Source organism: Oncorhynchus masou, chromosome 33 (genome assembly GCF_036934945.1).
Source record: "Oncorhynchus masou masou isolate Uvic2021 chromosome 33, UVic_Omas_1.1, whole genome shotgun sequence".
Lineage (NCBI taxonomy): Eukaryota > Metazoa > Chordata > Actinopteri > Salmoniformes > Salmonidae > Oncorhynchus > Oncorhynchus masou.
In genome coordinates this window covers 26,766,029-26,779,390 of record NC_088244.1, presented here as the reverse complement: position 1 = coordinate 26,779,390, position 13,362 = coordinate 26,766,029, and the positions used below count along the sequence as shown (strand labels likewise).

General features: G+C 44.6%; 1 protein-coding gene across 3 annotated transcripts in view; it reads left to right on the top strand.

Annotated features, from left to right (window-relative positions):
* The first annotated feature begins 11,723 nt into the window (after nt 1–11,723).
* Nucleotides 11,724–13,362, top strand: part of nadka (NAD kinase a) — a 34,181-nt gene continuing 32,542 nt past the window's right edge. For 2 of the 3 annotated variants that reach the window (XM_064957064.1, XM_064957062.1), the window contains exon 1: nt 11,724–11,950. The gene's annotated coding sequence lies outside the window, so the exon portion shown is untranslated. The remainder of the gene's footprint in view (nt 11,951–13,362) is intronic. The other variant, XM_064957063.1, reaches the window with a different exon arrangement.

Below are 13,362 nucleotides of genomic sequence, written 5' to 3'. Positions count from 1 at the left end.
CCCACACATGAATGGTCTCAGGATGCTTTACTGTTGGCATGACACAGGACTGATGGTAGCGCTATCCTTGTCTTCTCCTGATAAGCTTTTTTCCGGATGCCCCAAACAATCGGAAAAGGGATTCATCAGAGAAAATGACTTTACCCCAGTCCTCAGCAGTCCAATCCCTGTACCTTTTGCAGAATATCAGTCTGTCCCAGATGTTTTTCCTAGAGAGAAGTGGCTTCTTTGCTGCCCTTCTTGACACCAGGCCATCCTCCAAAAGTCTTCGCCTCACTGTGCGTGCAGATGCACTCACGCCCGATCCCGCAACTAAATCAACTTTAGGAGACGGTCCTGGCGCTTGCTGGACTTTCTTTGGTGCCCTGAAGCCTTCTTCAAAACAATTGAACCGCTCTCCTTGAAGTTCTTGATGATCCGATAAATTATTGATTTAGGTGCAATCTTACTGGCAGCAATATCCTTGGCTGTGAAGCCCTTTTTGTGCAAAGCAATGATGACTGAACGTGCTCTCCAGCCTTGTCCTTGTCAACACTCACACATGTGTTAATGAGAGAATCACTGACATGATGTCAGTTGGTCTTTTTGTGGCAGGGCTGAAATGCATTGGAAATGGGGTTTTTTCGGGGGGGGGGGGGATTCAGTTCATTTGCATGGCAAAGAGGGACTTTGCAATTAATTGCAATTCATCTGATCACTCTTCATAACATTCTGGAGTATATGCACATTGCCATCATGCAATCGGAGGCAGCGAACTTTGTGAAAATTAATATTTGTGTCATTCTCAAAACCTTTGGCCACGACTGTATACCCCTCATGGTTGAGACACTTGAAGATTATCCCCATCTCTTCTCGACGCGCCATGTGGTATACTGGCCCATATCTGGGTCTTGGGGACAAGCAACTGCAGTGACACGACAGAAGGTGGGCTTCTGGGAGTTCAGACGTGTTCTCTTCACAATGAACTTTGGCTTAGCTGCCCACTCGTCTGGACTTTGAATGAGAAACAATGGTCCTTGGCTCCATCTGTTGGGCCCCGCAAGGTCTTTCAGAGTCTTGCCTCTTGTGATGTCATCTGCAGGATTCCTCGCCAAATCCACATAGCGCCATGCACGGAGGTCTGTAAGTTCTTGAATCTCATCCACCTGGGTGCCTAAAAAAAACTTGAAAGCGGCAGGATTTCCATTGCAACCACATCAGCAATGTTGTGGAATATGTCCACAACGTGGTCTGGTCTATCTTCAAGGTAAGCTCTTTCTCTAGCAGCTTGGCAAGCTGGGTTCCAGTGACGTCTGCACAGTGCTCCAGTCTTGGCATGGAATGTAGTCGCTAAGGAGAAACTCTGGACCTGGCCATCAGGAATGACAGGTAGGTCTTGTTGTGACTCTTCTGTCCTCAGTTACGCAACAGACCTGTAGGCCTTCTCTGAAGCATCACAGAACACATGGACCTCTCTGGTGACATTCGACTTGTAGACATCTGCAGCTACGTAGCACCTAGGCAAAATGATGCATGGCAGGATCTGTAGCTCTCCTTCCCAATTGTTCCAAGCCTGGAGAAGATCTTGAATGAGAAGAGGGTCATCCCAGTCCCGATGTTTATGCCAGAGGTGCTGGACCAACACTTTGGCTCAGGTGGATCCAACCTCACTGGTTTGATGGGAAGATCAAATGAGGATGATCTGCACCAATGAGGAGAGGGTTGGCTTTGATGAACAACTGTAGGGGGAGACCAACCAAGTGCTTGTACCTCTTCTGAAGTTTGATCACTGGATAGGAATGGTCTGCTAGTCCAAGGTGGGTTGCAGTGAAGGCCCTTTGATTTGGAAACTGGTCTTGGATTGCGAGGCAGGAGAGTTTCGAAGGGTCACTGATGCACCACAGAGGGTCTGGATGTCCAGGCCAATGGTTCTGAGGGCTAGTTATTCTGTGTTCCCCTGTAACCCAAGCTTCTGTGCAACATCTGGAAGGAGCATGGTATGCTCAGACCCGTCGTCCAGAATAGCGTAGGTATCTAGGGTACACTCTACATGGTGTAGGAGCACCCCAATCACCTTCAGTAGGACATGATTACAATCAGCTGGTCTGTCCAAGTAGAGCCCCTCTGTGACTGTGCTTACCAGGCAGCTCTCCTCTTTTGGTGCCTCTTTGGGATTTCTGGCAGTGACCTTGTGAAGGACTTGTAGATGTGTTTCCTTGCAGAGACCGCAGGGCTTGTTGTGTGTGCACTAGGACGCCTGATGGCGCCTTCCACAATGCCAGCACTTCTTGTTGGTCTTGATCATCCACCCTGTTACTTGCTACTTGGTGAGCGTCTGGATGGCTGAGCACTGGTTGAGATAGTGCTCAGGGTTGTTGCAATAAGGACAGTATATTTCTTCTTGCAGCCAAACTATTGAATGCTGAGGCAGCGGATCCATTCTCCGGGTTGTCTTTAGCTCCGTGAAGGATGGATGTTGCACGTTTCGCCCTTCTGACTTCTGCCCAAGTCTGTCCTTATGCACTTTTCTTGATGACTGGCCATCATATTCTTGACACCAGGACATACTGTAACCACTCTGAGAACTCAAGTAAGGTGTATGTAGTACCTGGCTGATGAAACATGTGACAGTGGAAGTCTGACCTCATCTCAGATGGTAGCTTGCTGAGTAGGCATGACACATGAGACTCACACATCAGTTCTATGTCGCCATCTGGACCCAGTGTCCGGAGCATGCCCACTGAGGATTAGACATGTAGTTCAAACTTCTCGAAGGCAGCTATATCTCCAAGGCATACATTGTGAGAGTCCATGACACTGGCTATCTTCTTCAGAGTGACATGGTGTGGCTGTCCAAACTTCTCGTTCACGGCTGCCATGGTGTCTGAGTAAGGCATGAGGGAGTTGAGATATGAATCTACCACTAGGCAGGCTTCTTCTAGCTTTAGGCGATCCGCTAGGATCTGATACGTGAGGAGCTTGTTCCCGTCAGCTGGCAGGATCTGACTTGGGTCTCGGCTGTTGAAGTTAGTTGGTTGGCCTAGGCCCTCTGTAGGTCTGCATTGCTGCTGCGGCAGTGGAGCCTCTAGAGGGCTGCGGATGGAGTGGAGGTTATGGCCCAGGTATCCATGGAACTTGACCTGTTCAGTGACCTGGTGGGTGCTCTGGTTGCCTTTGGCTGGCATCGCTTCATAGCTCATAGGCTGCTGCATGAGGGTGAGCCCTTGGAGGAAAAGGGTCACTGTACCGACGTAACGCTGTGAGGGTGCAGCACTGGCCTGGTGAGGAGGTTGGCTATAGTCCACATCTGGGTGGTAGCTTGACTCTCTGGGACACGGCAAAGGTGTAGCCACTCTTTGAGGGTGGCCTGGAGTCTTGACTACTGATGATGGTCTGCTCTGCTTAGCAGCAGCGGAAGTAGCCTGATCCCTCATGACTTTGAGCTCACTCATCATCTTATTCCCTCATCTACCAGCAAGCTCCTCACGCAGTGGCAAGGGCCGAACCTAATCGGGAGGAAGATGGGCCCGGTGACCGACGAGGTGCTGCACCCGGACAAGGGTAAGGAGAAGCAAACCTACCATGTGAACCTCTTCAAGGCCTGGGAGGAGAGAGAGGATCTGTCCAAGGGGATGTACTTCCTGGTCCACAGAGTAGAAGAAGAGGACGTGTCGGACGGGGTCCCAGAGGCATGGAAGGGACGAGTAGAGCCTCAAGAAAGAGGTTCACACCATGATAGAAATGGATGTTGTCGAGCCATCGTCAAGTGAATGGAGCAGCCCCGTTGTCATTGTCCCAAAGAAGGATGGCTCTTTGCGCGTCTGCTTGGACTTCAGGAAGGTGAATTCCATCTCCCAGTTTGATGCCTACCCCATGCCCCGCATTGACAACTTACTGGAGAGAATAGGTAGAGCTCATTACATCACCACATTTGGAACTCTGCAAAGGGTACTGGCAGATGCCCCTGGACGTACACTGCCTTCCGGATGCCAATGGGCCTGTTCCAGTTTAAGGTTATGTCGTTTGGCCTTCATGGGGCCCCTGCGACTTTCCAGAGACTGATGGACAAGGTCCTCCAGGACTGTGACGATTGCTGTGCTGGCCACTTGGACAACATGGTGATCTACAGCCATTCCTGGGAGGGGCACATACAGCATCTTAGCAGACTCCTGGAGAAAATCCATGATGCGGGCCTCACGCTTAACCTCCTGAAGTGTCAGTGTGCAAACCAGGTATTCAAAAATCAAGAAGGAGTGCCTGGCTATAAAGTGCGCACCAGATAGCCTCCGGTACTACCTTCTTGGGAAAACAGTTTACCTGCACATGGACCACAGAGCCCTGACCTGGATCCAGACCATGAAGGACGGGAATTCTCACGTGACCAGGTGGTATCTGGAGCTCTGGCCCTTCCAGTGCTGTGTCCATCACAAGGGAGGAAAATACAATGTCAAGGTGGACTATCTATCCCGGCTTCCGAACTTGGCCACTTCTGGAGTGGAGGAAGGTAATGTGACGGAGAAGTCCGTCACTAGCCGCGAGCAGCATTTGGTAAGCTAACACAGCCACACACACTCATCTCCCCGTCCTTGCTCCGGTTTCAGCTACATTAGCAATGTGGATCGACACACAAGTTAACTTAGCTATCTTAGTTCATACATTACACACATTATTCTTACCTCCCTTCAGTAACACTTTGGAATAGTATAAGGAATACTCAGACCAGCTTTAATTTTTAATTTAAGTGTCGTTTATTGTACTTATCTATGTTATGGATGAGCGAGCTGTTTGTTTGTATCTGTTCCTCTGTCTTTGTAGATTCCGGGTATGCTGAAATAAGGATTTGAACTATCGGCAATCGGGCTGGCTTTGCAGTGCCTATCCCGAATGCCATTCATGTGAATTAGATTAGATTCTTCAAAGTAGTCAACCTTCGCCTTGACAGCTTTGCACACTTTCGGCATTCTCTCAAACAGCTTCACCTGGAATGCTTTTCCAACAGTTTTGAAGGAGTTCCCACATATGCTGAGCACTTGTTGGCTGCTTTTCCTTCCCTCTGCGGTCCAACTCATCCCAAACCATATCTATTGGGTTGAGATCGGGTGATTGTGGAGGCCACGTAATCTGATGTAGCACTCCATCACTTTCCTTCTTGGTCAAATAGCCCTTACACAGCCGAGAGGTGTGTTGGGTCATTGTCCTATTGAAAAACTAATTCTAGTCTCACTATGCGCAAAACAGATGGGATGGCGTATCGCTGCAGAATGCTGTGGTAGCCATGCTCGTTAAGTGTTTCTTGAATTCTAAATAAATCACTGACAATGTCACCAGCAAAGCACCATCACACCACCTCTTCCGTGCTTCACAGTGGGAACCACACATGTGGAGATCATCCGTTCACTTACTCTGCGTCTCACAAAGACATGGTGGTTGGAACCAAAAATCTCAAATTTGTACACATCAGACCAAAGGACAGATTTCCACCGGTCTAGTATTCACTGCTCATGTTTCTTGGCCCAAGCAAGTTTATTCTTATTGGTGTCCTTTAGTAGTGGCTTCTTTGCAGCAATTCGACCATGATGTCCTGATTCACGCAGTCTCCCCTGAACAGTTGATGTTGAGATGTGTTTGTTACTTGAACTCTGTGAAGCATTTATTTGGACTGCAATTTCTGAGGCTCGTAACTCTAATGAACTTATTCTCTGCAGCAGAGGTAACTCTGGGTCTTCCTTTCCTGTGGTGGTCCTCATGAGATCCAGTTTCATTTTGGTGCTTGATGGTTTTTGCGACTGCACTTGAAGAAACTTTCAAAGTTCTTGAAATGTTCCGTATGGCTGACCTTCATGTCTTAAAGTAATGATGGACTGTTCTTTCTCTGCTTATTTGAGCTGTTCTTGCCATAAATGGACTTGGTCTTTTGCCAAATAAGGCTATCTTCTCTATACCACCCCTACCTTGTCACAACACAACTGATTGGCTCAAACGCATTAAGAAGTATAGAGATTTTACAAATGAACTTTTAACAAGGCACCTGTTAATTGAAATGCATTCCAGGTGATTAGCTCATGAAGCTGGTTGAGAGAATGGCAAGAGTGTGCAAAGCTGTCATCAAGGTAAAGTGTGGCTACTTTGAAACATTTAAAATATATTTAGATTTGTTTAATGCTTGTTTGGTTACTACATGATTCCATGTATTTATTTCATAGTTTTGATGTCTTCACTATTATTCTACAATGTAGAAAATAATCAAATAAAGAAAACCCTTGAATGAGGTGTGTCCAAACTTTCGAGTGGTACTGTGCATAGATAATCGGTTTTATTTGTTTTTATATACAGACGGTTCAAGGGATCCATGCAGTGATAAGGTGGGGGCAGGGAAGTATATACACAAACAAAAAGGTGTAATGGGTTCACACTCAAAAAGATGTCACATAACGCTTACTTCATTATTCGATGTTAAAGATCATGTTGAATATTGGACCCACTATATAGACGATTGCTTTATGATCTGGACAGGTTCCTAAATTAAATGAATTTCTTAATTACATTAACTCTAGAGTACAATCAGTTTCCTTAACTATGGAAAATTACTATACATTTCTTAGATTTGTTACAAAGAAGGGACAATATCTAAGTACTAGAGTTTACAGAAAACCTACAGATAAAAAATACTATATTAACAGCTGATAGTTATCACTCTCTCCCCTAAAAATAGGTGTACTAGTAAACCAACTTCATAGACTGCGTCGCATTTGTGACACAGAGGAAGAATATGATAGACAATCAAATTCTCTCCTTGAGCGTTTTGGCTTGAGAGGATACCTGATACCTGGCTTGATAAAGCTCAAAAACAACTTAAGCTTGAACAGAAGCCAGTTACTTAATAAATCCCAACAAAAACATACACTTTTCTCTATAAACTGTATACTTACTTTCAATGATCGCCGTCATGGCATTATCTATTATCAATAAACATTGGCACATATTATCAACAGACTCCTCTTTAAATTCTGCCTTTCAGAATCCACCTTTACTCACCTATAAAGTATCTAGAAATCTATCAAATATATTGGTTAAATCCAATGTGGTCAGAGAGAGAAAAGAGGCATTCAGAAAAGGATGCTTCCCCTGTAGATCTTGGACCTTTTTGTAGCACCATAAGGAAATGTTTTATTTTTACCTTTATTTAACTAGGCAAGTCAGTTAAGAACAAATTCTTATTTTCAATGATGGCCTGTCTGTTCAGGGGCAGAACGACAGATTTGTACATTGTCAGCTGGGGGGTTTGAACTTGCAACCTTCCGGTTACTAGTCCAATGCTCTAACCACTAGGCTACCCTGCCGCCGAAATGTTCTAACTTGGTATGCACTCAAGACTTCTAGGACCTACGAGATAAAGTCGTGTGAATTTCACTATGAAATTAGTTATTTATATGTTAGTGTTCTTGTAATAATATTTATATTGGAAAAACATCCCGTGCCTAGAAAGTACACCTTGGAGAACATAAATCCACCTCGCAAGTTGCGAGACACTTTATAGAACAAAATCTTTCTATTAATGAATTGCGTTGCATCAGAATTGAAAAGGTTCATCCATCACGTAGGGTTGACTATGACAACAAATTACTCCAAAGAGAAGTGGATATACAAATGTAATTCTGTATCTCCACATGGTTTAAAATGAATGATAATATTTCACGTTCCAATAAGCCAAATTTAGACTGTTATACAATATCAGATTTTGCATATCGTTTATGAGTTGGCCCCACATATCTACGAACGGTTGTGCCTAACATGTGGAAGGCTACCTCATGAATTGGTATTATATACAGTGCCTTGCGAAAGTATTCGGCCCCCTTGAACTTTGCGACCTTTTGCCACATTTCAGGCTTCAAACATAAAGATATAAAACTGTATTTTTTGTGAAGAATCAACAACAAGTGGGACACAATCATGAAGTGGAACGACATTTATTGGATATTTCAAACTTTTTTCACAAATCAAAAACTGAAAAATTGGGCGTGCAAAATTATTCAGCCCCTTTACTTTCAGTGCAGCAAACTCTCTCCAGAAGTTCAGTGAGGATCTCTGAATGATCCAATGTTGACCTAAATGACTAATGATGATAAATACAATCCACCTGTGTGTAATCAAGTCTCCGTATAAATGCACCTGCACTGTGATAGACTCAGAGGTCCGTTAAAAGCGCAGAGAGCATCATGAAGAACAAGGAACACAACAGGCAGGTCCGAGATACTGTTGTGAAGAAGTTTAAAGCCGGATTTGGATACAAAAAGATTTCCCAAGCTTTAAACATCCCAAGGAGCACTGTGCAAGCGATAATATTGAAATGGAAGGAGTATCAGACCACTGCAAATCTACCAAGACCTGGCCGTCCCTCTAAACTTTCAGCTCATACAAGGAGAAGACTGATCAGAGATGCAGCCAAGAGGCCCATGATCACTCTGGATGAACTGCAGAGATCTACAGCTGAGGTGGGAGACTCTGTCCATAGGACAGCAATCAGTTGTATATTGCACAAATCTGGCGTTTATGGAAGAGTGGCAAGAAGAAAGCGATTTCTTAAAGATATCCATAAAAAGTGTTGTTTAAAGTTTGCCACAAGCCACATGGGAGACACACCAAACATGTGGAAGAAGGTGCTCTGGTCAGATGAAACCAAAATTGAACTTTTTGGCAACAATGCAAAACGTTATGTTTGGAGTAAAAGCAACACAGCTCATCACCCTGACCACACCATCCCCACTGTCAAACATGGTGGTGGCAGCATCATGGTTTGGGCCTGCTTTTCTTCAGCAGGGACAGGGAAGATGGTTAAAATTGATGGGAAGATGGATGGAGCCAAATACCGGACCATTCTGGAAGAAAACCTGATGGAGTCTGCAAAAGACCTGAGACTGGGACGGAGATTTGTCTTCCAACAAGACAATGATCCAAAACATAAAGCAAAATCTACAATGGAATGGTTCAAAAATAAACATATCCAGGTGTTAGAATGGCCAAGTCAAAGTCCAGACCTGAATCCAATTGAGAATCTGTGGAAAGAACTGAAAACTGCTGTTCACAAATGCTCTCCATCCAACCTCACTGAGCTCGAGCTGTTTTGCAAGGAGGAATGGGAAAAAATTTCAGTCTCTCGATGTGCAAAACTGATAGAGACATACCCCAAGCGACTTACAGCTGTAATCGCAGCAAAAGGTGGCGCTACGAAGTATTAACTTAAGGGGGCTGAATAATTTTGCACGCCCAATTTTTCAGTTTTTGATTTGTTAAAAAAGTTTGAAATATCCAATAAATGTCGTTCCACTTCATGATTGTGTCCCACTTGTTGTTGATTCTTCACAAAAAAATACAGTTTTATATCTTTATGTTTGAAGCCTGAAATGTGGCAAAAGGTCGCAAAGTTCAAGGGGGCCGAATACTTTCGCAAGGCACTGTATTTGGGTGAGCGAACAACTGGGACGGTTGATTTGTGAGTTGCCCTTGGTGCCCGCTCCCATACCCTATAATTATTTATTTCTTTGTTACTAATTTGTCTACAGGTTGACCAGAAAAGCCACATCCCTGATTGGCAGATGAGTGGCAACAGGGATTAAAAGCACCTGCTGGTCATCTGTTCTCTACAAATACTGTTTTGAATTAAAATAAAATTGTACCTACACTGAAGAAGGCTGTAAAGCCAAAACGTCTGTGTATGCTATCCCAGATTTCAATGTTAGATTATATGACAGTGTATGCGGCTGAGTTGTTGGTTGTGATTATAGGTCTGAGATGGGTGGAGGAGGTGAAACCACTCAGTGGTGATGTTCTCTGATTCGGCTGCAGTGTTGAGTAGTGTGAAGACGGGCAGGTCGGATAGAGGAGACTTGTTTGTGGAGATGATGGTGCTGTTAATGTGATTGGAGAGGATGGTAGTGGTGGGAAGCTTTTGCTGGGTTCCCGCCCATGTGGGTGTGGAGGTAATGAGAAGGCTGATGTGGTGGATAAGAGTGCTGTGAGGAGAGAGAGGGTAGATATTCAGGTCCCGCTGGGCCGCATGGAAGTCAAGTCCTTGATCTAGGCAGAAGCGCTCGATCTTTGACAAACGGACTAGGAAGTTAGTTGTGAGGGGAGGCAATTTTATCAGGTGCACAGGTCAGTAAAGGAAGAGATAAGGAGTATGGGATGTAGGAGAGAGGAAGTTGTGTGGAGTAGACTATGGGTTGGGCACACAGGTTTGAATGGCACGTTGTGAATGATAAGGAGACATGAAACATGTCTGTGTGATGAGTGTTTGGTGGAGGAAACAGTGGAGTATGTGTTGATATTTTGTGAACTGTATAATGTAGAAAGGGTTATAGAGGCTGGTTTGGGTGGTGTAGTGGGGGAATGGAAGTGGTGTCTTAGACTCTTTCACTTAGAGGAACAGGACGAATGAAGATATTTTAATGTTGGTTGGCCGTGACTGGCCTCACACTCCAGTACACTAGGTGGCGGTGTATGCACCTTAAAAGTTGGATGCGATCTGCCAATCCAATCCCAGAGAAGAACAACTACGGCCAGTAGATGGCGAAAGGATTGTTGTTATTGACAGGGTAATTTTCGTCACAGGTTGGGAGAACAGACAGCTGTTGTAAAGACGGCGTTGGAGAGGCTGCACAGGGAGAAATGTTTGGAGAACAGGGGTGATTGGAGAAGGTGGCGGAAAAGGAAATAAGGAAAGAAAGTGGAGCATATTATGAGTAAACATGGAGTGTGGGATTACACAGGCCTTCTGAAAGATCTGGTGAAGGAGAAGATGCTGGACAAGAAAAAAGGAGGACAGTGGAAATGGTTATGAGGGAATTTGGAATGATGGATTTCACAGAACTCTTGGAAGAACTTGAGGAAATTGAGTGATGAGAGTGAGGATGAATTAGATGTGTTGGCAGATGCAGTGATGATTGTTGAGAAGAAGTTGAGTGTAGAGGGAAGCAATATGGCGAGGAAGGTTGGTGTCTAGTGCAAAAAGAGGGATACGTGATCCAGTAGCTCAGCTATGGAACCTGACAAGAGTGTGGATGAAGTTCCTGCAGTGAGGACCGCTGAGTTCAGGCCTCGGTCCGAGGATGTAAAGGATGATTCTGGCCCAGTGGGAGTAAGATTTGTGGAGAGAATGGACTCTTGCATTTTGGCTGATCCATAAGTGGTGGTAGGTTGGGTGGAGAAGAGGTTTGGGACGATTTATTGTTTTTTCAGTCCAGAGGGAGTGGCCACTCCGGATCACACGATTTGGGACAATAAATGTGACGTGCTTTGCTCTCCAGAGCAGGGCACCATTGAAAGGAGTGATAACTGGGGTGGCATTAAATGTTAAGGAAGATCAGCTGAAAGGGAAGATTTCCGGTGTCTGTGACGTTCGCCGTTTGATCCGGTGGAGAGCGTGGGTAAATGGAGAAGATATTGTCTCATGTTGAGGTTTGATGTAAGGTCTTAACAGCAGGTAGCCTTGTGGTTCGAGCATTGGGCCAGTACCCGAAAGGTTGCTAGATCGAATCCCCGAGCTGACAAGTTAAAAATCTGTCGTTCTGCCCCTGAACACTGTTCCTAGGCCTTCATTGTAAATAAGAATTTGTTCTTTGGTTGCCAGGTTAAATATAAGTCGGCCGTGAATGGCCTCACACTCCAGTACAGTAGGTGGCGGTGTAAGCAACTTAAATTTGATGCTATCATCCAACACTATCCCGAAGAAGAAGTCACAGGCTGCTGCAGGAATACAGCTACTATTGAACGCCGAAGACCGTATTTTTGCCAGGCAAGTCATAGACCGTATAAGTGAAGAAGCAGTTCGAGGGAACAGTAATGGAGAAGCTTTGATCCAACGTTTTTCACGCCACTTCGATACGAAGTGATTTTCGTAGCAGGTTAGGAGAGCCTTTCCGGTAGTGCGGCCCCAATTTTCGTGGCAAATCATAACGACGTGTTACCTCAAACGGTGAGCTACCTTGAAGGCGTTGATGTAAAGTAGCTAGCTAGGCTATTTTGCTTGCTAGCCATCAGACACGCTAGCTGGCGCTTAAAAGTTAGCTTGGACAGCTAGTCCGGGTTTCTCTGTTGAAGCTGGTTAGTTAGCTACATTTTTAGCCTGACATTTGCTATCAGATAGCTCACTAGATAGTTATCTTGATAACTAGTTAGGTAGCATGCTTAGCTAGGTACTTGTTGTGTTGCTGTTAATTTAACTAACGTTTAGGTAAATACAGTAGGTTTAAAGCCGACGCCGAAAACATTGGTTGCTCGACCTACGTCGAGGAAGGAGAATATTGTTTTGTCATCGACAATGAAATATTCTTATGGTTACTGTTGAATTTGTTGGCACCTTAAATTCTTGCACATTTTTTCAGAAAAAGTAACTGTTTCAACACTGTCTGCTCAGGCAAAAACGTGTAAACTTGGAACCAATCAGTACTCCTGTACGTACCTCTCATGATGAACGCAGCCAATGATCTGCTTCTACCTAACTAAAATGTAAATACAGCCTCACATGAAATAGTGATCCGAATGTCTGCCGTCTGTGTTAAGTCAGAGGGACTAACTAACTTTAGCTCGCAAAGACTGAATGACGTAAGATAAATATTACTTTGAGTGCACTTGAAATATGCAGCATCCTATGTTTCATGAGCTATTTCTCAGTGAATTCAATTTTGAATCATGTTTTGGCATGATTGTTTAATTTCAATTAACTAGTTGCAGGCTTAAACATTCAATCATAATTTTCATATTAGTCCAAACAAAATAATGTAGATAGAAAGATGGCATGTATGCTAGAATGTTTAGAAACGACAGCTGCATATGTATATTAGCCAATACATATGGCATAACATAAGCGTACCTTGCAATGCGAACTTCTCTAAAAACAGTTGTACAATGTGCTCTGCAATTAAATGACCAGAGTTTGATTTCTAAACCAGAATCAAGTTTAGATTGTAGGATGGCTGGGGTGTTAAGCATGTTCCAGTTTAAGTCGCCTAGCAGCACGAGCTCTGAAGATAGATAGGGGGCAATCAGTTCACATATGGTGTCCAGAGCACAGCTGGGGGCAGAGGGTGGTCTATTGCAGGTGGCAACGGTGAGAGACTTGTTTTTTAGAGAGGGAGATTTTTAAAAGTAGAAGTTCAAATTGTTTGGGTACAGACCTGGATAGTAGGACAGAACTCTGCAGGCTACCTCTGCAGTAGATTGCAACACCGCCCCCTTTGGCCGTTCTATCTTGTCTGAAAATGTTGTAGTTTGGGATGGAGATTTTGTTTTTGGTGGTCTTTCTAAACCAGGATTCAGACACGGCTAGGACATCCGGGTTGGCAGAGTGTGCTAAAGCAGTGAATAAAGCAAACTTGGGGAGGAGGC